The following is a 24,058-nucleotide window of genomic DNA, read 5'->3' as shown; positions in this document are numbered from 1 at the left end:
AATCTAGTGATTACAACCTGATTACAATTCATAATCCCTTACAGCTCAATACCACTGCAAGAAGCAATTTTGCATCACAATATAATGAAAATACCTAACCCTAAACCCTTTTATACAAGTATTTTATGTTGTTTTAGGGTTACAATATGTCAGCCATATGTCGGCTACAACATCGGCCATGGCCCAAAAATTTATGAATTATGTATAGTACTTTCCTGATTAGTCACCACAATCTAACACCATTCTCTAAATTCTACTAGCTATTTGAAGCACCTAACAAGTGTAATTAGTTTGAAATGAAAATATTCCACAAACCAAATAGATAATAAAGGAATGACCTATGAAAAATGTTCCTTCTAATTTAGAAAATAATTCTCCCTAATATATGCAATCTATGTTTTATGCATTTTTCTAGGCTAAAATGATGACTATGAAAAGAAAATAAAGGTTCTAAATGCAAGATACTAATTACCTCTATATGCTAACCACTAGAGAGGTATACGTTCTAAAAATATAATGGTTGGGATATGGGTTAGAAATACATAAATTATTTACAAAAATAGAAATTCCCAAGAAAGAGAGGTATAGGTACTTAACATCCTTCATTCATCACCAAACATGTAACAAAACAACATTATATAGGAACCTTAAAAAAACATTATCATTGATACTTTTCTTCTAGATTATAACAATAAATAGACTTAGTCCTTACCTAAAATTACCCTCAAATGATGGAGAGATGCTTTCTTTACCTGAAAACCTCAATTTCTCATTCACTTATGTTGCTTGGTACCCTGCAATCAAATACAACAAAATCATGATCAATTAGTGTTACAAAAGATGTTGAAAAGTTTCAAGATATGTTCCAATTTTGTTGCATTGGTGAGTGTCTTTTATGCATATTAGGATCTATAGTGTTATACAAACAACTTTAAGAGGACTAAGATCATCATGTTACCAATATTGTTGCAATTATTTGATATCAATTTTAATGAATGAATGGATGACACATTTTAAAAAAGGAAAAAAAAATATTACTTTTAATAACATCAAAATGTAGAATGTACTAATAGCCAAAATAAGGAAGTCAGCAATAGAACTACAATGTAAATAGTGAAGAATCATTCTTTGTAGCCACTAAAGCATCCATCTTTGGCTTCGCTCCCTCCCATCCAAAATAAGACTCAACCACTCTAAATTGAGAATGGACATGCATCAAAATTCCATATGCATGGACAGTAGGTGGAGATTAAAAAATGTACCACATTTACATGAATGACCTATATCAAAAGTGCCAACATGTTGCATTTTTCAGCTCCACCTGATGTCCTATGTATATCAATTGAGATTTCATATTGAACTAGTGCCTCCTTCTACATTTCCTAAAACCAAGAGATTGCCATAGTTAACATCTAATACTATCTCCATTAATTTGGTCCACTCAAGCATAATATTTTAATTTTTCTTTAAAACATTAATAGTAAAGGATATCCAATATTTGAATTTCCAATTTCTGTTGAATATGTTCACTAACAGGATCAACTCATAGATAGAAAACAAAGCATTTGATGCAAATTCAATGAAGAGTTTCTTCAATTAATTTAGACACCTACAAAATACAAATAGAAGACAAACAAATTATCAGTATACAAAGAAGATTTTTAAAGTATTACCAAGTGTGTAATGTGTTCATATGTTCTTGTTTCACTCTTAAAATATATATAAGGGAGTTTCCCTTCCTAAATGTAGAGGAATATCATACTATAAAGTGTTTTATCCTATAGTTGTATTTAGTTTTTCACACTTCCATTGGGCACATTATTAAGAGTTTCAAAGTGACAAGTCTATTTACCAATAGATAATATTTATCACAAAAGAGATGACTACAATTTAATATTGAAATGTAGTGATAATAACTAATAGTGTAGACATGTGATGAAACTATAGTGGCAATTGAAATAGATTCCATAGCAAAAAACATCATAGATGCATCTACATCAACATGGAAGAAATGATAGTCGTTAGTGACTAAAGTGAAGTTCTCCAACCACCCAATGATTGGTTCGTATATTGGTATTTAGTTATGATAGGTTTAATTGGAGCTTCTCTTGGTTTCAAGAATCCTTTAATATTCTGTACTTAAAAAGGAAAACCATGTGAAGGTGGAAGCTCATTTGGCCTCTCTACCCCCGACCCCCCCCACCCCCCCTTTATAATCACTCTAAATTACCCATTAACATCTAAGTAAATATTGCATTCATTCATTCATTTATTTAAGAACTATAACATTGAATCATTATAATTAGATAAAATTCATTAACACAACATATAATTCATTAATACGTATAAACATTCATCAATAATTAGTGAACAAATCAATCATTATAATTAAATAACATTCATTAACATGACATATAATTCATTAATATGTATAAATATTTATCAATAATTTGTGTACATATCAATCGTTATAATCACATAACATTCATTAACATAACATACAATTCATTAATATGGGATGTGGTTTCACAAATATTCACTCCCCATTTCTCTCTCCGAGACCCCTATTTCAGGTCCTAGGAGCATTTTGGGACTTCTCCTAGAGTGAGGGTCTAGCCTTAGTCCTCTAACTGAAAAGAATCAAATGCCAAAACTAAGATTTTTTAAAGAAATAGGTCTTTTTGTGGTAAAGGGTGCACTTGTGCTCCTAGCACACATGTGCACCCATTTAGGCTGATGCATGGGTGTGCTAGATTCTCAAGTGTGCACATTACCCCTTTGGAGATGTGCACCTATGCACACACCTCCAAAGTGTTGGCATTGCCTCAGGTCTATAAAAGATTGATCCCCTCCCCTTTCCTCATTATTCTCTATGTGCTTTTTGATCTTCCACCTTCACACCTCTACACCTTCAAAGGTACACCTCCAAACCTATAAGCACAAAACCACCAAGTCTTAGAACACCAAAGGTATGCATATGCGCACCTTTGTATCCACAAAAACCAAAAAAATAAAAAGGATAAAAAATGAACCTAAGTTGAAAGGTGCACATGTGTACACCTATTCAAGGTGCACATGTGTACACCTATTCAAGGTGCACACATGCACACCTTTTTTTGTGTTTAACTTAAGAAAAACACCTAATGAAATGGTGTGCATGTGTGCACCTCCTAGAGGTGCATACATGTACACCTTTTAGGAACTAAACCTAAGGCATAGGAAATAAGGGTGTGCACATGTGCACCCCATCATGGTGCACATCTATGCACCCTTATACACATTTTAATCTTAAGTGAAACCCACACACCCCCACACCCTTTGCGCCCCCTACCACACAAGTTGTACATGTGTGTAGTTATGCACATGTGCATGTGTGCACCTGACCAAGGAAGACACTTGTGTAGGTGTGCAATGTGCACTAATTTGCATTTAGGAGCTTTAAGGGGGAATTTCAGCTATTTTTCACTATTTCAGTGTTATGGGCTTGGTTTTTTGGCAATTAGGGTTTGTTTTGGGTTTCATTTTACGCTCATTGGACTAATGTCTATCTATTTTATGCAAATAAAATGGGGTCTTCATCATCCTCACTTGCAAAAAGATTGCTCCAAAATCCCTTGTCTTCAAGTTTGAGGGTGCAGAAAAAGAAATCATGTTTTTAGGATGAACATTTGGAGATCAGAGATACTGAGTTAGGACACATAGATTGGAAATGTTATCCTCATAGTCTACAATAAGCCTAAAAAGAGGTTTACAATGGTGTCAACACTTATTGGATTAGGGTTGGTGAATGCCTCATCACATCCCACATCCATGTTGTCTTCCGAGTTCATCATGGCTCTAGCCAAAAATTATGTGTTTGAAGAAAGAGTTGTTAAAAGTGTTATAGGGGAGATAATCCTAGACCTTAAACCTAGGAATATCGAGAAAGTATTCCATCTCCCTAGAGCTGATCAATATGTAAAGATAGCTGATGATTGAGTAGAAAGATGATATAGAGAGAATGAAAATAAAGCCACTAAGATCATATAATCATCATTTTTAATTGATAGAATACTAGTGGGATGCAGAGCTGGAAAGGTAGACATGAATAGTGGGTATATGAAGGACAACATTGATTATTCTATTGTACTTTTGAGCAAAGTTATGGGTCTACTAGTAGCTTTCCATCTTCATATCTAGATTGTCCATTTAATAGATACCATCATAATGGCCAAAATACCAATTGATTGCACCATAATGCGGAGTGAAAACCTAGATGAATAGTTGATAGGTTAAAGTTGACCCCAAGTTTTATATGACATCATATTTGGTGTACTTATTGATAGTAAGGACAATTGAGTACCTAGGACTTTATAGGAAGGGGAGCATGCATGATGTCAATTCCTAGCCCTATGTAGTATATCTTTAGTTAGTAAAGAAGAATCTCATAGATTAGAATAAGGAGTATCAAATGGTGAATGATGCTTTTATATTTGTAATTATCTAATTTGTAGAAGGTGATTATGTTAAAAGGATATTAGTAGAGGTAGCAACAAGGATCGTAAAGATTAATTCTTACTATATCTAGTTCCAAACATTCACTTACCTAAGGGTAGCTTGTATTGTGGTAAATCTGAAGAAACCCTTGAGATACCCATTGTAGAGGCTCATCCTATTGGGGATTTCCAAGCAACTCACATATGTATATGATAGAGTGAGAAATTAGCATAACAAGAGATGGGTATGGCCTATTACTATAGTTGCATTTGAGGTCACAAAGAAAAAAGATATTATGATCTTTGATTCAAAGTGAGATCAATATCCCTTGGAAGATTACAAGTCCCCTCACCCTTATTTTGATAATATTGGCAGAGTTCAACCTTTGGTAGGGAAGCAATTTGTGCACAAATATGCTATAGAAGACCATTGGATGAACTCAATAGATGACCATGATATCTAAATAAGGGATTATTGTAGGATGACTCTATATCTAGTATAAAAGGCCTTAAAAATGAAGATCTTGCTCAAGTTTTTTCATAAAGACACTCGAGATGTCTTGGACCCATTGTACAACTATGACAAAATCTATGTTAGGATAATCATGAAGGTAGATATAGATAGAGAATTCTGATATAAATTACAAGGAAAGGCACATAATTTAGTTGACAAGGGAATGAATCAAGAAGCCTTTTAACCTTGACCTAGTTCCACAAGTTTTTACCTTTCAAGCCACAACATGCCCAATTAAGTGTAAAGGTGCAAAAGTTAAAACCAAGTTTCCCTACTCAATCCCAAGTCAGGCTGAAAATGGTACATCAAAATGAGAGGGATGTTGAGTACTTTAGGGAAGATAAAGGGAAGAATAAGAGGAAAAGAGAGTCCTCAAAGAAATCTAAGCCTGGGACTGATGAGCCTCAAGATGAAGAGATGGCTCAAGCCCAAGATACTAAACAAGTACCCTAGACAAGAACAAGAATAGGATCTAGAAGAAGAAGCATGGGAAGCACCACTAGCTGATCCAAAGGACTTACCTAGCTAGGGCTATAGAAGAAGAGCAAAGAAGAAGTTCGACTATGGTGCCACCATCTATTCTTAGGAAACCTTTTCAAGTTACAACATCAGAAGATGAGCAACAATATTGGATTGAAGAATAGGAGGGGCAAGAAAAAGATGTCTTTGACATTTTTAATTTTGATTTTATGGTTGTGGGTGCTGAACAGTGAGTGATAAGATATGAGATACACCTAGAAACCAACCTTTAAGAGAGGATTGAAACCAAATTCTAGCTCTACCACAAAGGCCTTAAGGTATACCACCACCATTTAAGGGATTTTTTTCTTGGACAAAAGCTCAGCCAACCCACATTCTTTCATTATATAGACAAAGGAACAAGTAGTGGATGAAGAAGAGCTAGAATAGTTGTAGGCTGATGAAATATTAGAAGAGGGATAGATACCATAACAACCTCAGCTAACTTCTCAAGATATAGAGGCAAGGACTTTGGCTACAATGGATATAGGGACTCCTAATATAGATCTCTCTTAGAAGGAGAAGACTCCAGAAAGGAGTGATAAGAAAAATGAACCAATAGCACAAACCTCCTCTTCAACCAAATCTATGTCTCCCATGGGTACTACACCTACTTGGCTAAAGAGGGAGGTTATGGTTTGGCAAAAGAGGTAGCTAAATGTAACTATAGCTAAGAGAATGGAAGAGTTAGTCAAAGATATCATAAATCATGAGCCATCTATGGGTGATGTGCTACCATTGGCCTTCATAATGAAGAACCAAGACCAAGACTTTCTTAGAAATATTGCCATCCCTCCTCCACATGCTAACATTGAGGACTTGACCTCTATAGACTATCAAACCGAGGAGATTCTATTAAGGAGACCCATGGTAGATAGTGCCAAAGTATTAATCACTATGGGTATAAAGGAAGTGTTCAGGCACATGGATGAAAATGAGTCCGAGTTGATAATGCTAAGGAGACAAAATAAGCTTATGAGAGGCAATTTACATAAAGTAGTGGGCCTAGTTGACTTGGATAATCCAAATATCACTCTTGTTGCAATATTCGAGAGGAGAAGTAAGGGGACTCTATAGATAGATTCATTTTTGGGCACATTTTAGAAATGGCGTGAAAATTTTGAGGACAAAGGTGTACAGATTATACAAGCTAATTTGAACCTATTACACCATATTCATTCTAGTATGGATAAACTAGTATCTATATTGAACCATGATTTTGGGCGTATGGGTGAGGTACATACCTGTAGAAAAGAACTTCAAGCACTTTAATCAATAAGAGGTTAAAGGTATTGTATGCTCAAGGAGGTGTACTCAGAAGAAGAGCTTGATAAGTTCGATGATTGGATAGAGAAAATTGTGGCTAGTAATAAAGTAATGGAAAAATTACATGAGGGGATATAGAAGCTAAAGGATCAAACATAAGAGTAGATTTTGGAAGTTGGGAAGTATTGCAATGATGCCTACCTTGACATTTTTGAAGATAAGTCAAAGGAAAAATTCATTTTAGTGCAGTTAGTTGTCCAAGGGTTCTGGAAACACTTTAAAGATGCTTCGTTAGAAGAAGATATTAGACAAGCATTTTGAACTAAAGAGGTATTGTTGGAGCTAGACACTAAACTTGTAGATTTTGTGACAACACATAAAAAAGTTAGTAATTACCAGCTTGTAGTAAAAGATAAGTATGAAGCTTTGGATTTTTTGGATGCTACCCAAGTGATAGAGATTATAGTGAATTCAAGAGCAAACATCCAAACATCGCTCTTGTATAAAGGGGAAGAAAACCAAGAAGCTAGAAATGCAGTTTTGACACTTTTGGAAAATTTTGTATTTTTTGAACCTACAACCAAGGTGCACAAGGTATTCTTTTCATAGAGGTACACCAATACCTAACTACCAGTTGCTATTTTAAGAGCATTCAATGCACCAAAAACACATTTTGATGACAATTGAACTCCCAAAAACATTTTGAGGAGGCCAAGCTTAAATTTTTAGAGCTTCCAATGACTCTCAAATCAACTTACAACTTCCTTCTTATCTACTTCTTTCATTGTTTTAAGTCATGTAAAGGTCCATGCACCCATTAATTGATATAAACAAGGGTGGAGTCCTACTTAGTAGCATTTAGAGAGTAAATATATATAATTAGATTTGTTTTATTAGTTTAGAAGCACATGTTTGTATTAAGAGATGTCTCACTCTCAACGTAAATTGAGGAGATGATTTCTTATAAATATATGGATGTAATATGTACTCTTGGCCATTATTTTGATGCAATAATATATGGTATTGGTGCTCTCATTCTAAGTGTATTTAGTCTTGCCAGAGTGGGTTATTTTTTTGAATTATTGTTCATGAATAATAATAGAGCCAATGGTTTTATTGTGTTAACAAATTTTGCTAAGGTACTGAGTTGGAGAAGTGATCACCCTTGTTCCTACATATCTTCTTGTCTCGCATGAGTGCACTTTCCATGGCCTTGTGATTTGATGAGAAGTGGAACATATTTCAGTTTTTACTAAGTTCCCATCAACAATTGTATCAATGGATTTGAGGAAGTGTTACTCCTATTTTCATTCATTTCCTACCTGATCTTTTTGACAAGATAACTCACAAGCATGTTGTTACCATGGTTTATGTCCATTAGGAATTTCCTTTTCAAGTTATTTTCTTTAATCTCTCACTACTTTATCTTTCTTATTTTCTTTGCTAACACTTGGTTAAATTAGGAATTCATATAGTTGCATTGATAAATTGTATTCATCATATATATTTTTTACGAAAAATATATCTCTTTTGTGGTTACATTTGAAACAATAGGTTATAGATCCTATCCAAATTGGCTGTACTAGAAAAGGAATCCTTGTGAACAATCACATTTATCTTCAATTGAGCAGATTTTAGTAGGTCACAAGATCACTTTGAACCTTTGAGTTTATCCCAAATTATCTTTTTGAAAGAGGACTTCAAAAGGATTCCTTCCATTAAGCATCATGCAAAATGACAACTCAATGGAAGTTGGTGCTAGAAGGAGGGCCAAGAACCATTTCAAATAGAAAAAACAACTTACACTTTGAAAATTATATACTTTTCACAAGTTCAAAAAAATTTCTATCTGTCACTATCTGAAGGTATGCAAAGTGCGCAAGGTGCACTTTTTGAAGAGGTGCACTTCTATATAGGTACACTTTTTTCAAATTGGATAGATCCTAATCCATCATCTCCATTCCAATGAGCTCTAAGATCTTCACTTGGTACACATGAGTTCCTTAGACTCAATCACTTTTGTAAGCCTTGTAGTGACAAAGAATTACCCATGATTTCACCACTTCCATTTAGTATTTTGTCATCTTCCTTAGTTTTGCCTCTAAATCAACTACATGTCATTCCAAAAATCCTCAACAAATGGACTTTTTTTGAAAATTTTGTATACTCACTGATTAACTTGATAGGCGAACTCAACAACCTTCCTAAGAATCCTTAGAAATTTTGCCAAAAGTTCATCTATGAAGAGACAAGAACAATAGAAGATCACATCAAGGTATTCAAATAAATTTCCAACTGAAACCAAATTGCTAATGAGAATGTGGTTCATTTATTCCCATAATCATTGAGAGAATTTGGCTTTAATTGGTATGTCAATTTACCACCAGGATGTGTCAAAAGCTGGGACACTTTCAAAAAATTGTTCTTTGAACAATTCAAAACTTTCATCAACCCAAGTATAATAAATCATCAATTCATATCCATCAAAAGGGACCTAGCCATAATGGCTTCATGCTTCAATCATCACTTTTATATAGCATACTACAAGTTGGAAATGCCATACACTATACTAGTTGAAGCCACCATTCAAATCTATCTAAATTCTATGGACTATCTTACAACTATTTTCCTACGAAGACTTCCTGCTACAAATATTGACACATTGGAAAAAGTCTTCTCAGAAGCAATTACCTTCATGAAACAAGCCAATCCTAATAGGGGAGGGTTGATGCCCATAGTTGAAGCTATTACCACAATACCAACATATCATGTTGGAGAACCTATGATGCCTAGCCAATTCATACCAATGAATCCAATTCTACTACAATGAGTACCTACTCCACAAGTTCCAGCTATAACATACCAAGGGTATAAACCTCCAAAAGCTTCCTTCTTTGAGAAAAATGTAGCAACATCTACTGAAATAGAGAATATTGTTGCATCTAACCTTGGTCAAATGATGAAGACCATGTCTCAAATTACCAATGAGCTAACCCATTTGAGGTTTTTGCAAGGAAAAAATAATAACTTTCAAAGAACAAAAGCTAGTCCTTACAACAACAACAATTATGGTCAGAACTACAATAGGAATTTCCATGGAAACAACAATGCAAGAAATAATAATGTGGTAAAAAATAATGAAGGAAATAATTTCAGTCCTCTTGATTGTAACAATGGTTTCCAAAGACAAAATCAATAATGGAACACTCATCCAAACAATGGAGTCATTCCTATAGATAATAACAACAATAATACCCAGTATGTGGACATTAATCAGTATGAAGTAATTAGACTATACCTAACAAAGATGGCTCATATTACAATAGAAATCTGCAAGAAGTGAATTAGAATTCACAAGGAAATAATAATGAGCCCCCTTTACAATTCAATACCATGCTACTAGAATCCTATGATTCTTCACAAAACATGGGAATGGAACAACAAGCCAACAAAGAATTTTCTTTTCCATTTAGTGAAGAACCAAATACTTAACTAGAAGAAATCTTTTCTTTCCGAAATGATAATAAAAATACTTACAATTTGTGAAATTAGAAAGGACCCATGATTGATGGTATTCCTCTTACATTACAACCAACTCCTCCAAATCTGAGAGAAAGTAACAATCCAGTTTCTATTAGACCCCTATATGGAGGACACCAAAATTAGAACCAAGGGAATGTGTCTACAATCTTGAAGAATCCTATATGGGCTGCTAAAAAGTATAGTATAGTAGAAGATCCAAAATAAATGAAGGCTAGCATGTCCATGTTCCACATGCTACAAATTTGTCCTAATTAGTGGGAAGCAATAATGAAAACTCTCAATCATACAAAGGCAACCCCTAATGAGAATACTATCCCTCAAAAGATAGTGTCGCAACAAGTTAATGCTTTGAAGGCCATGCAAACTATGTTAAAAGACAAGGTTGTGATGCCTCCTTTTTTGCTTAGCATCATAATCTATGTGAAGAATCTTCAAAATTTCCTAATTGATTTAAGAGATTCTTATAATGTCATGTCACTTTCAATAGCACAAAGTTTAGGAGTCACTACTTGACCCTCTAATCGAATAGTGATACAACTCAACAAAATGAAAGCAAAAGTTATTAGTGTGTAGAAAGATGGTTGGATACAGTTAACAATTTACCCCTGAATTCAAGACATCATAGATATACATGTGGTTGAAATTCCTAAAATGTATGGATTGCTACTGAGTAGAGAATGGACAAAATTCTTAAGAAGATGGTTTTCAACTAATTTTACCCAACTCTAGTTACCTTGGAAAGGGTTGACTAATCAGATCAAGATTGATGTTGAGCCAAAATTGAAGACGATGATTAAATACTAGAATGCACCAAACAAAGTAGCAATTTTTTAGTCAGATTTAGGCTCTTACAAAGTGATGGCTTTTGATATAACTTCAACTAAAGCATGAGATGATCGAAATGGAAGATCCATGATTCCAATCCCAAAAGAAGAGATCATGATGTAGTTCATAGATAGCATGGTGATAAACTTGCAATACCTAGGTGAAGAAGCAGGCCCAAGTGCTTTTATCCTTCCTAGATTTTCTAGATTGCACAAAGTTAGTTATTCAAAGTTAGAATGTTCATATTTCCAAGAAGTGGGTGCTTGGGTACTAACTTAGATAATCAAAATAAAGAGTGAATAGATTCCAAAAGATGTACCTATTCATAATTGGCTATATTAGTGATGCAATTGTTGTCATTAATGGCAACACATGATGTACATAATTGTAGAAAACCTCAAAAATAAAGATACTTAGCTTTTGGTACTCAAAAAATTGTCTAAGTATGAGATTGGTTTACAGCAATACATTATTTTATATGTAATTTTTTTTTGATGTCATATTATGATTAAAAAAGGTAGATGGAGACAATATACATGTTGACAATAATGTGTATAACCTCAAACATTAGTACAAACAATAAGTAAAAGAGATATTCATGATTTACTAGCAAAATAGAATAGTAAAATTTAAGGTAAAGGAATTATTTTATTTAAAAAATAATTAGTTGACCAATTAGGGTCAACATCTTAGATGTTTACTCTAAGTTGGAAAAGTATATTGTGGTCTTCGTCAACCTAACAAAAATTTGTAAAAAGGCACGATATTTATACAAAGCATATCCTATGAGATTAAGTGTGCATTTTGATGTGAAAAGTGATATGTGAACTTTTTGTGGAGTGATATATGTGAATTTATTGAGAACTTGATTATATGATTTGAGATCAAGCTAAGGTCAAAGATCAACCTACAAGAAGTTATAGCATCTATACATCTATATTTGAGGAACTTAAAGTTCAGTTACTTGTTTGGGTAGTGAACTCTTCTTGTAATTGGAAGTGCATGTTTGGGTAGTGAGCTCTTCTTGCATCCATTGTACTACAACTCCTAATAGGGTTGGAATCTCCTAATAGGGATTCAAAGTCTCCTAACAGGAACTCTATATACTAAATTTTCTCATTGAATCCTAACATGGTCCATTCTCTAACAAGGAACATATATATTAGTATATCATCTAGTGGGTATCATCCCCACCGAGGTTTTCCCTTGGCCAAGGTTTCCCTAGTGAGAAAAATATGGTGTTATGAGCTCTCTTTGTGCATGGTCATTATCACTATTCAACATTACTTGTTTACTTTGTTATGCACGGTTCAAAGGAATTAATAATATCTAGTTGGTGATAAAATTTTGTAGAATTTTGATTCACAGCCCCCCAACCCCCTCTCAGTATTTCCTATTTCTAAAAATTTGTACCAAAGCATGGTTACTTAGAAGAGGCTTAATAGTTTGAGTAAGATCCCTATGGATATGGAACAATTGAAGAAGAACCTTGAAGAGGCAATTGAACAAATTGATCTCCTTAGTAAAGAATGAGATAAGCTTAAAGATAGATACAAAGACTCCAAAGTATACATTGGACAATTGAAGGACAAGATTGAACATCTCAAATCCAAGCCTGAGTCTACTAAATCCAAAACTAGTGATAATGAGTATTCAAAACTAAAAACAAAGTACAAGATCTTAAAGCATGAATTGAATATTACCAATCTAAAGTTGAGTTTGAAGAATGATCCTAGAAAAATTGAATTTGATTTGAAGACTAAAAATTTGGATCTTAGAGTGAGTCTAGCAAAGAAGATATCCGAATTTTGAAACATTAAAAGAAGTTCATGAAGAACTTGATAAGTACAATAGTATTGTGAAAGGTGAACTAACTTAGTGCAAGCAATAGCTTGATGAATCATTGTGAATACAAAGACCTACCTATGATAATGCTAGTCTTGGTTATCTATTTAACATGTCTACAAAGAAAACTAGAAGTAAATTAGATCTAAAAGAGAAAGATAAATATGATGATAAGATTGAATCTAGTCAACCTTCTAATAAATCCAAAAAAGTTGGAGAAGAGAAGGAAACTGAGAAATTGGATGAACCTAAGCAACTGGAATCTCCTAAGGAAACTAGGTATGAATTTAGAGGTAAATTTTTTTCATGTAATGAAATAGGTCATATGAAAAGAGATTGTACAAATAAATCATGTAATCATAGTGCAAAATTTTACTACCATAATTTTCATGGAATTGGTCATAATGCAATTGATTGTAGCAAATCTATGTTGGAGTTGAAGAAAGCCAACTCTGAAGATGCCCAAGATCACCTGCATGCAAAAACCTATCAAAGAGAAGCCCAGGAGAGCAAGAGCATGGAGCAAGGGAAAAACCCTAAATGGACATGAGAGACAATATGCAAATACAAGAGAAAATGTATTTATAATATGCAAGAAGTGATGTGTTTTGAAAATACAATGAGGGAGCCTAAATATAAAGAGCTCTAGGAATCTTCTAGAACAAGCTAGAAGATGCTAGGAGATAAGTGTGACAACTAAGCATACATCCACATAGGGTGGAAAGTCCTCGAACAATGTGAGAGGATAAGTATGACTTAGGAGAGAACAAACTCCCGTATTGTCAACAACTTATAACTAAATCCTAGACTATAATTAATAAATAAAATGCACTTACCTAAGTAAGCTTAAGTAAATAGAATAAATAATTAATAAATTAATTATTTTCTCTAACACCCCCCCTTAAGTGAAACTTAGGGAAATGCCTTAAACTCACAAAACTAAGATGAATGTAGAATGGGTCTCGGCAATGAGGCCATGTTAGGTACCCATGAAGAATGCAAAAGAAAATGCAACCTTTGAAAATGGAGAAAGAGAGAAAAGCATGTGGGAAAAACCCTCCCCCAAAAAGAGGTAACCTAGTGAAGAACTGAAAAAATCTCCAACTAGGGAAATGTCCCCTAAAATAGGAACAAGGAGTGACCATGAAGAAGCATCATTGAAGCATGAAGAAGCTGCAAATCTGCCAAACTGTTGATCTAAAGAACCTCCATGGAAGAAGAAGGCACGAACTGAGCATGTCTATATGGTAGATGATCCATCTCACTGAAATGCATAGGTAGCCAGCCACTGCCATCACCTTGTACATAGGATCAACCACTAAATACACAGTTCACACTATTGAACCATCAAACCAAGGATGCATTAGTGTAAGAACCCCAAATAGGCTCTATGCTGATCACTGTTTGTTTCCCTGGGTGTAATAATTGTTTTTGGTTTGTTTTTGAATATTTTAAGCTATTTTTGGGTTTTTGAATTGATGAAAAGAAAATACAAATATTGAAAACTAATCTACCTCAAATTATAACTCAAATCTGATTATAATGCTAATCAAATTTAGTTATTCAGATGGCTCCTAATGTTTGTACAATACTTATTGCTGGAAGCATACATTAAAAACATCATCATTAATAGTTGAAAAAAACCTGATTTTTGTCTCCGATACACAACCATGCTGCTGGTTGCTTCCTCCTTGGGCAATGCCTATCAATAATTGCAATATTAAATCTCTGATTTTTAATTCACTGTAGCGTTGTACTGTTCACAGCACTGTAGCTGCTATTATAACCCCTTCCAACCTATAAATAGATTCATCCACTTTTTCCCTACTGAAACACAATATTGACTCCAGAATGAAGTCAGCTCACAGGCAAAATTCAAGTGATATTTCACACCCTCAAATTGCATCAACTCTGAAGATACTACGTTCTCCACAGTCTGAATTCTTCTTAAACTTGTAGAAACCCTTGTTGCCACAACTTCAAGAAATTTCACAAGGCAAATTTTTTAAGCAATTCTCATAACCTGCTCTTGAAGGAAGACAAGGTTTGTTTATAAGGACTCCTCAACTCCAGAATGAGTCTCCACTCTCAATGTGGGATAAAAGATATAATAATAACATAAAAAATGTTATTACATTAAAACTTAGAAAACCCCTTTTAATTTTTCCATAAGCTTGGTCCCACAATTAATTGAAACGATGGCCCCTTTTATGATATCATGACCCTCACTTAAGTTATATATTATAACTTAACAATATAGGCTCAAAACCAATAATGTTTATTTTAACTAAATAAACATTAATATCTCCATTATTACTCAACATTTTTGAATGTCGTTTGGACTGGGAGCTAACATGATAGAACTACATATGACCATACCCCTTTTCTAAAAATAGCAGGGGTCTATCTTTATAACTCCAAAACTGCTAAAAATAGCCTGACCAAGCCAAACTCAAAGGAAAACTCATCATAAACAAAATCTGGCAACCCAGAAGAGTACTCTGCTCTGGTCCTTGGAGGATCTCCACACCAAGGTGACCCTCTATCCAATCTTATTAGCCTACGAGGCTCTCTGATAGGCTAATCACCAGCTAAAGTGATGTCTCTAGCTAGAAGGGGACATCACAGTCTGCCCTCCTTGAAATTGCTTGTCCTCAAGCAATCTCAACTCTGGATGCTGTAAAATGTCCTCACTCTCCCAAGTAGCATCCTCTACTGGAAAATCCTTCCACTTCACCAAATATTCTTGGATGGTACGTTTCCTCAAGTTCCTCTCTCTAAAATCAATGATAGCCTCCGGTATCAAAACAAGTTTTCCCTCATCATCCAGGGGTGGTAGTACTGTAGAAGGCACAATATGATGCCCTAGCGCCTTTTTGAGGCGTGACGCATGAAAAACATTGTGCACCTTGCTCTCCGCTAGCAAGTCTAACTCATAAGCCACCTCTCCCACTTTCTTGATAATCCTAAATGGACCATAGTATCGTGGCTTGAGTTTCTCGGCACCACTCTTCTTGAGAGTGGATTGACGGTAAGGCTGCAACATAAGATACACCATGTCTCCAACCTCAAAAGTCCGCTCAGTCCTCTTCTGATCTGCATACTGCTTTTGCTAATTTTGTGCCTTAGTTAGATTATCCTTGAGAGTCTTAACAAGGTCTTGACTCTCCTGTGACAAATCACCTGCACTGGGCACTCTACTGTCACTCAAAAGCAGATCCATAAAATTGGGTGCCTCATACCCATATAGGGCCATAAAGGGTGACATCTGAATAGACATGTGATAAGTGGTATTGTAGCAATACTCACAAAGATAAATCCACTTTACCCATGCCCTCTGTTGCCCTGCTATATAATTTCTGAGATATCCCTCCACCCATTTGTTTACTATCTCTGTTTGACCATCTGTCTGAGGTTGGTAGCTAGTACTCAGAGTGAGCTCTGTTGCACACAACCTGAATAGCTCCTGCCAAAAATGGCTCATAAACTTGCTGTCTCTGTCACTTACAATGCTCTGAGGTAAGCCATGTAATCTGAATATCTCTTTGAAGAACAACTCTACCACCTGTGTAGCAGTGTATGTAGCAGTGATCGGAAAGAAGTGTGCAAACTTCGTAAGGCGATCCACAACCACATATATGTAGTCTCTGCCTTGGGCTCTAGGCAGTCCTGTGAAGAAGTCCATAGACAAACACTCCCACTTCCTATCAGGAATCGGAAGTGGCTGAAGTAAACTAGCTGGATAGGAGTGTTCTTGCTTATTCTGCTGGCAAGTGGGACACTCCCTAACATATTGAAGTACCTCTGCTTTGAGCCCTTTCCATGTGAATCACTCTCTAATCTGTCGGTATGTCTTGTAGAAACTAGGATGTCCCACCATAGGTGAATCATGAAAAGATTTCAAAACCACCCTCCTCACTACTAATCCTGGGACCAAAAATATTCGTCCTTTGTAAATGATGAGCTCATTCACAAGGGTGTATCTGCTGTCCTGAATAGTCCCATCTATGAATCCAGCTGCCCAAGTGTCCTTTGCATACTCTGCAAGGATCAAGTGTCTCCAATCCTCTGATATGTCTGTCAGTAAGCTCAAATGGGGCCTATGTGATAAGGCATCAGCAACTACATTCTATGTCCCCTTAAAATATGTAATGTCAAAGTCATAGGACTGTAACTTGCTCACCCACTTTTGCTGCCTATCATTGAGATCTCGCTGCCCCAAAAAGTGTCTTAGGCTATTATGGTCGGTTTTGATACAAAATTTGCTACCTACCAAATATTGCCTGAATTTGGCCAAAGCATGCATAATGGCTAACATCTCCTTATCATATATGCTGAAGATCCACTCTGGCCCTCTCAATTTCCTGCTCTCATAAGCAATAGGGTGCTTCTCCTGCATAAGCACCACTCCAATGCCCTCTTCGGAAGCATCACAATGTAGCTCAAAAGGTTTGCTGAAATCTGGTAATGCTAACACTGGACAAGAAGTCATCAACCCCTTAAATTTCTCAAAACACTCCTGTGCTTCAAGAGTCCACAAGAAAGCTCCCTTTCTCATCAAATCTGTCAAGGGTGCCGCATGCCTGGAATATCCATCCACAAACCTTTTGTAGAAACCACATAGTCCTAGAAAGCCCCTCAACTATGTAAGTTTCACCGGTGAAGGCCACTCCACAATGGCACAAATCTTTTCAGGATCCATGCACACGCCCTCTGCACTGATGATGTGACCCAAGTACAACAACTCTGTCATGCCCAAATCACACTTTGACTCCTTTGCATACAAGGATTCTCTATCCAATATACCCAGCACCGTGTCCAGGTGAACCAAGTGCTCCTCCCAAGATCTACTATATACCAAGTTATCATCGAAGAAGACAAGTACAAATCTCCTCAACTGAGGATTGAAAACCCTATTCATTGTTGCCTGAAAAGTAGTAGGTGCGTTAGTTAGCCCAAATGGCATAACTACAAACTCAAAATGGCCACAATGACATCTAAAGGCTATCTTCTCGATATCCTGCTCTCTAACTCTGATCTGGTGATAATCTGATCTCAAATCTATCTTTGAGAAGAAGCAAGCTCCATGAAGCTCATCTATCAACTCATCAATCCTGGGAATGGGGTATCTATTTTTTATCGTCTTCCTATTAAGCACTCTGTAATCAATGCACATCCTCAATGTCCCATCCTTCTTCTTTACTAACACCACTGAAGAAGCAAAAGGAGACTTACTTGGTCTAATGTGGCCCATAGCAAGTAACTCCTTTATGGTTTTCTCAATTTCATCCTTCAACCTCTTCAGATGCCTGTAAGGTGTAATCATGATGGGCTTAGCCCCCTCCTCTAACTCAATGATGTGCTCAATACCTCTGTCTAGTGGTCTACTTGGTGGAATGTCACTGAACACCTTAGAGTGTTTAACTCTAAGCTCCTGAATATCAAGAGGATATTCAATCTTATGCTATCCCTCCTGTGATGGCATCAACATGCACTCTGCTGCCCACTCTACCTGATCATGTCGAATCAATCTAGCCATTCTACGAAAAGAGACCATCCTGAGATCACTATCCCTGATTTCCTTAAGAATATGTGTCTTCCCATTCACTTTAAACCTCATCTCCATCTCCTTGAGGTTAAGAGTGAACTCACCAATATCATACAACCAACTCATCCCAAGAACTATATCTGTATCTCCCATAGGTACAACATAAAAATCTGCCTTAAAGTCATAATTATTAACTTTCAATGTGAGTCTAGTGATCCTACGATCACATTTGAGGACATAGCCATCCGCTACCCTCACTCTAATTCCCCCAAACTCCTCTGTTTGTATGCCATGCTTCTCCACCATCCTAGCCTCAATGAAATTATTAGTGGCACCTGTATCAACTAAGGTTATGACTTGCTGTCCAGCAAGTACTCCTCTCATCCGGAATGACCTTTCTTGCTTAATACTAGTGAGACGAGCTTCCCTAAGTTGCCCATCTCCTTCCCCATCCTTGGACTCCATTTTGAGGAAAGTTTTCAGCCTTGTCTTCCTCTTTTTCACCATCTATTTCCTCTATATCAGACTGCTGATCTGAATTATCTAATTCTGATTCCTCATAGTATGCCCACATAACTCTGTTAGCTTTTCCCTTTGGCCTAAGAGGACAATCATGGTTTGCATCATAGGGTCCCTTACAGTAGAAACATAATTTTTTCTTCCTCAAATCGTTTAATGTTTCCTTGTCAAAAGGTGTTGGAGTTTTATCCTTAGAATCAATTTTAAAATCAGTCCTCTCTGGTTTTTTATAAAATGGTTTGTTATCCTTACTAGAAGATGCTCCTTTGGACTGAAATTTGTTTGTTGGGATTGCATGTTCCATACTTCTTGCCTTTCTCATCACTTCCTATAAAGAAATAGGATCAAATGCCTTTATCCAACCTCTTAGTGGTTTGGATAGGCCCTCAATGAAAAGAACTATCAATCTATGCTCTGAAATGTTTGGCACCATGACTGCCAACCGCTGAAATTCACCAATGAAATACTCCAAGTTGCCTGTTTGTTTCAGCTGTGCTAAGTCCCGAAAGTAAATCTCTGGATCTTTCTTGTCAAATCTTTCAACCAACCTATCCACGAAGTCCTGGTATTCTGTCACTTGGTTATGCTAAAGTGTTACCATACCATGGTACCACCAATCATGTGATATTCCCTCCAAATGCAAGGTGGCATATTTGATAGCTTCAATCTCTATCATTGGCCTCAGTGCCAAAAATGTGTCAAGCTTATGAATCCAAGCTTGAGCTGTCATCTTACCACTCCCATCAAATGTAGGCATAGTAAGCTTGCCTGTAGCCCTCTTCAGCTCACTATTTTGACCTCTAGGCCTCCTATCTTGTCTAAGTGACCTGCAATGCTGTCTCCTCTGATTTACAAAGCGTTCAAAGGTCATCCTCTCCCGAACCTGTGGACCTAATAATTCCCATTCATCATTTGCAGCCATGAGTGCATCTACGAATATGGGGTCTCCTATCGCCTCCTCTACCGGAGCTTCTTCTGGCTCCTTCGGAACAAATGTAGGGCATGTAGGCCTATCAACTATTCTAGAATGGGTTCGTTGTGGTCTCTGATTACCTATAGGACTCCTATTATCTCCCTGTTCTCCCGGCTCCCCATTTTGTCTAACGGGTGGGTTCATCCTTTCTACCATAGTAGTGAGTGCCTGTAATGCCTATGCCATCTGCTACTGCCCTGTAACCATAGCACGGTAGAATTCTCTGGTATCCTGATCATCATTATTCCTCCTATTTCTAGGTGGACTACCATCATGCCTCTCTTCCATATTTCCTATTTCCTGTAACTTTTCTCTTTCAATCAGAGCTCTCCTACGAGTATGGTAACTGTGTGGTCCAATTTCCAGTGGCTGCATATGACTCCCCAAACCCTCAGGATGGCAGGAATGAGGCTCTGATACCAATGTAGTAACCGTCACACCAAAAGCCCGGACTATTAGTAAATGGCACCTCCCCGCGTTAAGGGGGCAACCCCAGGATAGCCTTGCTAGCGAGGACCCCAGACACATGGTAGCGACAAACCGCACGGACAGACCTACATCACCTTCCGTTAGGGGCCCACTCTGGGGACATCACATCCCACCACGCTCCGCGGGTCTCGACCTCGAGACCTCCGGCTCTGATACCAATGTAAGAACCCCAAATAGGCTCTATGTTGATCACTGTTTGTTTCCCTGGGTGTAATAATTGTTTTTGGTTTGTTTTTTAATGTTTTAAGCTATTTTTGGGTTTTTGAGTTGATGAAAAGAAAATACAAATATTGAAAACTAATCTACCTCAAATTATAACTCAAATCTGACTATAATGCTAATCAAATTCATTTATTCAGATGGCTCCTAATGTTTGTACAATACTTATTGCTGGAAGCATACATTAAAAACATCATCATTAATAGTTGAAAAAAACCTAATTTTTGTCTCCGATACGCAACCACACTGCTGGTTGCTTCCTCCTTGGGCAGTGCCTATCAAAAACTGCAATATTAAATCTCTGATTTTTAATTCACTGTAGCGTTGTACTGTTCATAGCACTGTAGCTGCTGTTATAACCCCTTCCAACCTGTAAACAGATTCATCCACTTTTTCCCTACTGAAACACAATATTAACTCCAGAATGAAGTCAGCTCACAGGCAAAATTCAAGTGATATTTCACACCCTCAAATTGCATCAACTCTGAAGATACTACATTCTCCATAGTCTGAATTCTTCTTAAACTTGTAGAAACCCTTGTTGCCACAACTTCAAGAAATTTCACAAGGAAAAGTTTTTAAGCAATTCTCATAACCTACTCTTGAAGGAAGACAAGGTTTGTTTATAAGGACTCCTCAACTCCAGAATGAGTCTCCACGCTCAATGTGGGATAAAAGATATAATAATAACATAAAAAATGTTATTACATTAAAACTTAGAAAACCCCTTTTAATTTTTCCATAAGCTTGGACCCACAATTAATTGAAACGATGGCCCCTTTTATGATATCATAACCCTCACTTAAGTTATATATTATAACTTAACAATATAGGCTCAAAACCAATAATGTTTATTTTAACTAAATAAACATTAATATCTCCATTATTACTCAACATTTTTGAATGTCGTTTGGACTGGGAGCTAACATGATAGAACTACATATGACCATACCCCTTTTCTAAAAATAGCAGGGGTCTATCTTTATAACTCCAAAATTGCTAAAAATAGCCTGACCAAGCCAAACTCAAAGGAAAACTCATCATAAACAAACTCTGGCAACCCAAAAGAGTACTCTGCTCTGGTCCTTGGAGGATCTCCACACCAAGGTGACCCTCTATCCAATCTTATTAGCCTACGAGGGTCTCTGATAGGCTAATCACCAGCTAAAGTGATGTCTCTAGCTAGAAGGGGACATTAAAATTATAACAATAGCATAACCCCCACTTAATGTAGGCAGGGTGCAATGATAGGCAACTGAGAAGGTGGGCCAAAGTCTCTTGCAAATGAACCAAGAACGATGAGAGAGGGAAAGAGGTACAGACACTTATAAAGACACGATCAAACAGAATCTACATGGGGCTAATGTTATGGAAGGGGTAGTCACTTGACAAAGGGAGAAGGCCTAAAAAAGCAAACAAGTATCCCCCCCATGGTGCTTTATGAAAATAGTGCATGTACAACTAACTCAAAACAACGTTCATGATCCCTAAAATGCAAAAGTGGCACTTTATCTCAGTGCAATAAAAAAAGTGCTTCAAAATGATAGTTACAATGATCAAAACTAAAAACAAGCTGCAACAAAATAAAGTACAACCTAAAACAAAGCAAACCATGCCAGGAAAATGATCCTCGGGCCTAAAACACTCAAAATATCCACCATATAGAAAAAATGCCAAAATTATGATAGAAAGAGCATGGACCAAAAACTAAGAAAAAGGACCACATTTCTAAAAAATATGACAGAACCAACTTTCCAAAAATATAAAGTTTTCAAAAAATGAGCATGGGACATTAAAGATATGCTTGCCAGAGTCAAAAATAGAACTTTAGAGTTTGACTAAAAAAATAGGCAATAAAAAAGCATCAAAACCTAAAAATACCTACACAAATGTCTCTGTCTTGGAACTAGCTTTCTGGCACTTCTTTCGGATCGAAAAAATACCTTTGTATGCTCAAGTTATGGCCAAAAAACCAACAGTAGCTCCAAAACAAGACCTAAAGAAGAGGTGCAAAAAGGATGCTGATGTAACGATGACATCATGCTGATGTTAGCAAGTCACAACATTAAAATTGACAGCTTGGAGGTTGTCACCACAAAAAAAGAGGCCACATGGATGCCACATGGTGGTACAACAGATGACATGGCAGGGGCCATGTGGTAGTCCTGCCATGTGTCAATCACTGATGGGCTTGCTGAAGCTACTGACAGTGCAAAAAATTTCCATGCACGCTTTGGAGATGGTGACTCAGCAGAGTAGAGCAAAAAGAAGCTCCACCGGAGGGAAGTTGCAATCGGGCAGTGGAGAAGCTGAATAGTCGATGGAGCGGAGAATGCTGGCATCACTGCCTGTGACAGTGGAGGCATCGTCGGAGGAGGTGCTCAGGCGGAGTTGCCGGTGACTAGGGAGGTGTGAGCGAGGTTTGAGCTAGGTGCAGGTGGCCCCACGGTGCCACAACGATGCGCCTATTTTAATTTTTTAAAATTATTTTTGGCTCAAAAATCGTCTGTATGGGTCTGTACGGCCCTGCAAGCAAAATTTTGTTTGCCTCCTTGAGCTCTGTATCCAAAATCGACAAGCTTTATATGAATCCTAACTGTAACTAGCCTTTTGGATCTAATGGTGATGTCCGTTTGGCCCCAATGTGCTCCAAAAAATTGTTGATCCTTTGATTTGAAGAAAAAATACACAAACAAACTAGGGTTTATGACTTCAAATCACGGCTTCAAAAATCTTCAACCAAGCAGCAATAGGAAGGCTCTGATACCATGTTGGAGTTGAAAAAAGCCAACTCTGAAGATGCCCAAGATCACCTGGATGCAAAAACTTGTCAAAGAGAAGGCAAGGAGAGGAAGAGCATGGAGCAAGGGAAAAACCCTAAATGGACATAAAAGACAATATGCAAACACAAGAGAAAATGTATTTACAATATGCAAGAAGTGATGTGTGTTGAAAATACAATGAGGGAGCCTAAATATGAAAAGCTCTAAAAATCTTCTAGAATAAGCTAGAAGATGCTAGGAGATAAGTGTGACAACTAAGCATACATCCACATAAGGTGGAAAGTCCTCTAACAATGTGAGGGGATAAGTATGACTTAGGAGAGAACAAACTCCCATATTGTCAACAACTTATAACTAACTCATAGACTACAATTAATAAATAAAATTCATTTACCTAAGTAAGCTTAAGTAAATAGAATAAATAATTAATAAATTAATTATTTACTCTAACAACCTAAATATGATAATGATAGAAGAAATGGTAGAATGTTTAGAAACACTAACCTTGCAAATAGAAGAGATTCTAATGAAAGGACATCA

General features: G+C 36.5%; 1 pseudogene; it reads right to left on the bottom strand.

Moving 5' to 3' along the window:
• LOC149555696 (putative xyloglucan endotransglucosylase/hydrolase protein 10 pseudogene) overlaps positions 1-23,101 on the bottom strand; it is a 67,268-nt pseudogene extending 44,167 nt beyond the window's left edge.
• Between the last annotated feature and the right edge of the window lie 957 nt (positions 23,102-24,058).

The sequence above is a fragment of the Cupressus sempervirens genome, chromosome 5, assembly GCF_028749045.1.
Source record: "Cupressus sempervirens isolate cs-2001-9-10 chromosome 5, ASM2874904v1, whole genome shotgun sequence".
Taxonomy (NCBI): Eukaryota; Viridiplantae; Streptophyta; class Pinopsida; order Cupressales; family Cupressaceae; genus Cupressus; species Cupressus sempervirens.
Note: the sequence above shows the minus strand (reverse complement) of the source record. Positions and strands in the feature narration are given on the sequence as shown.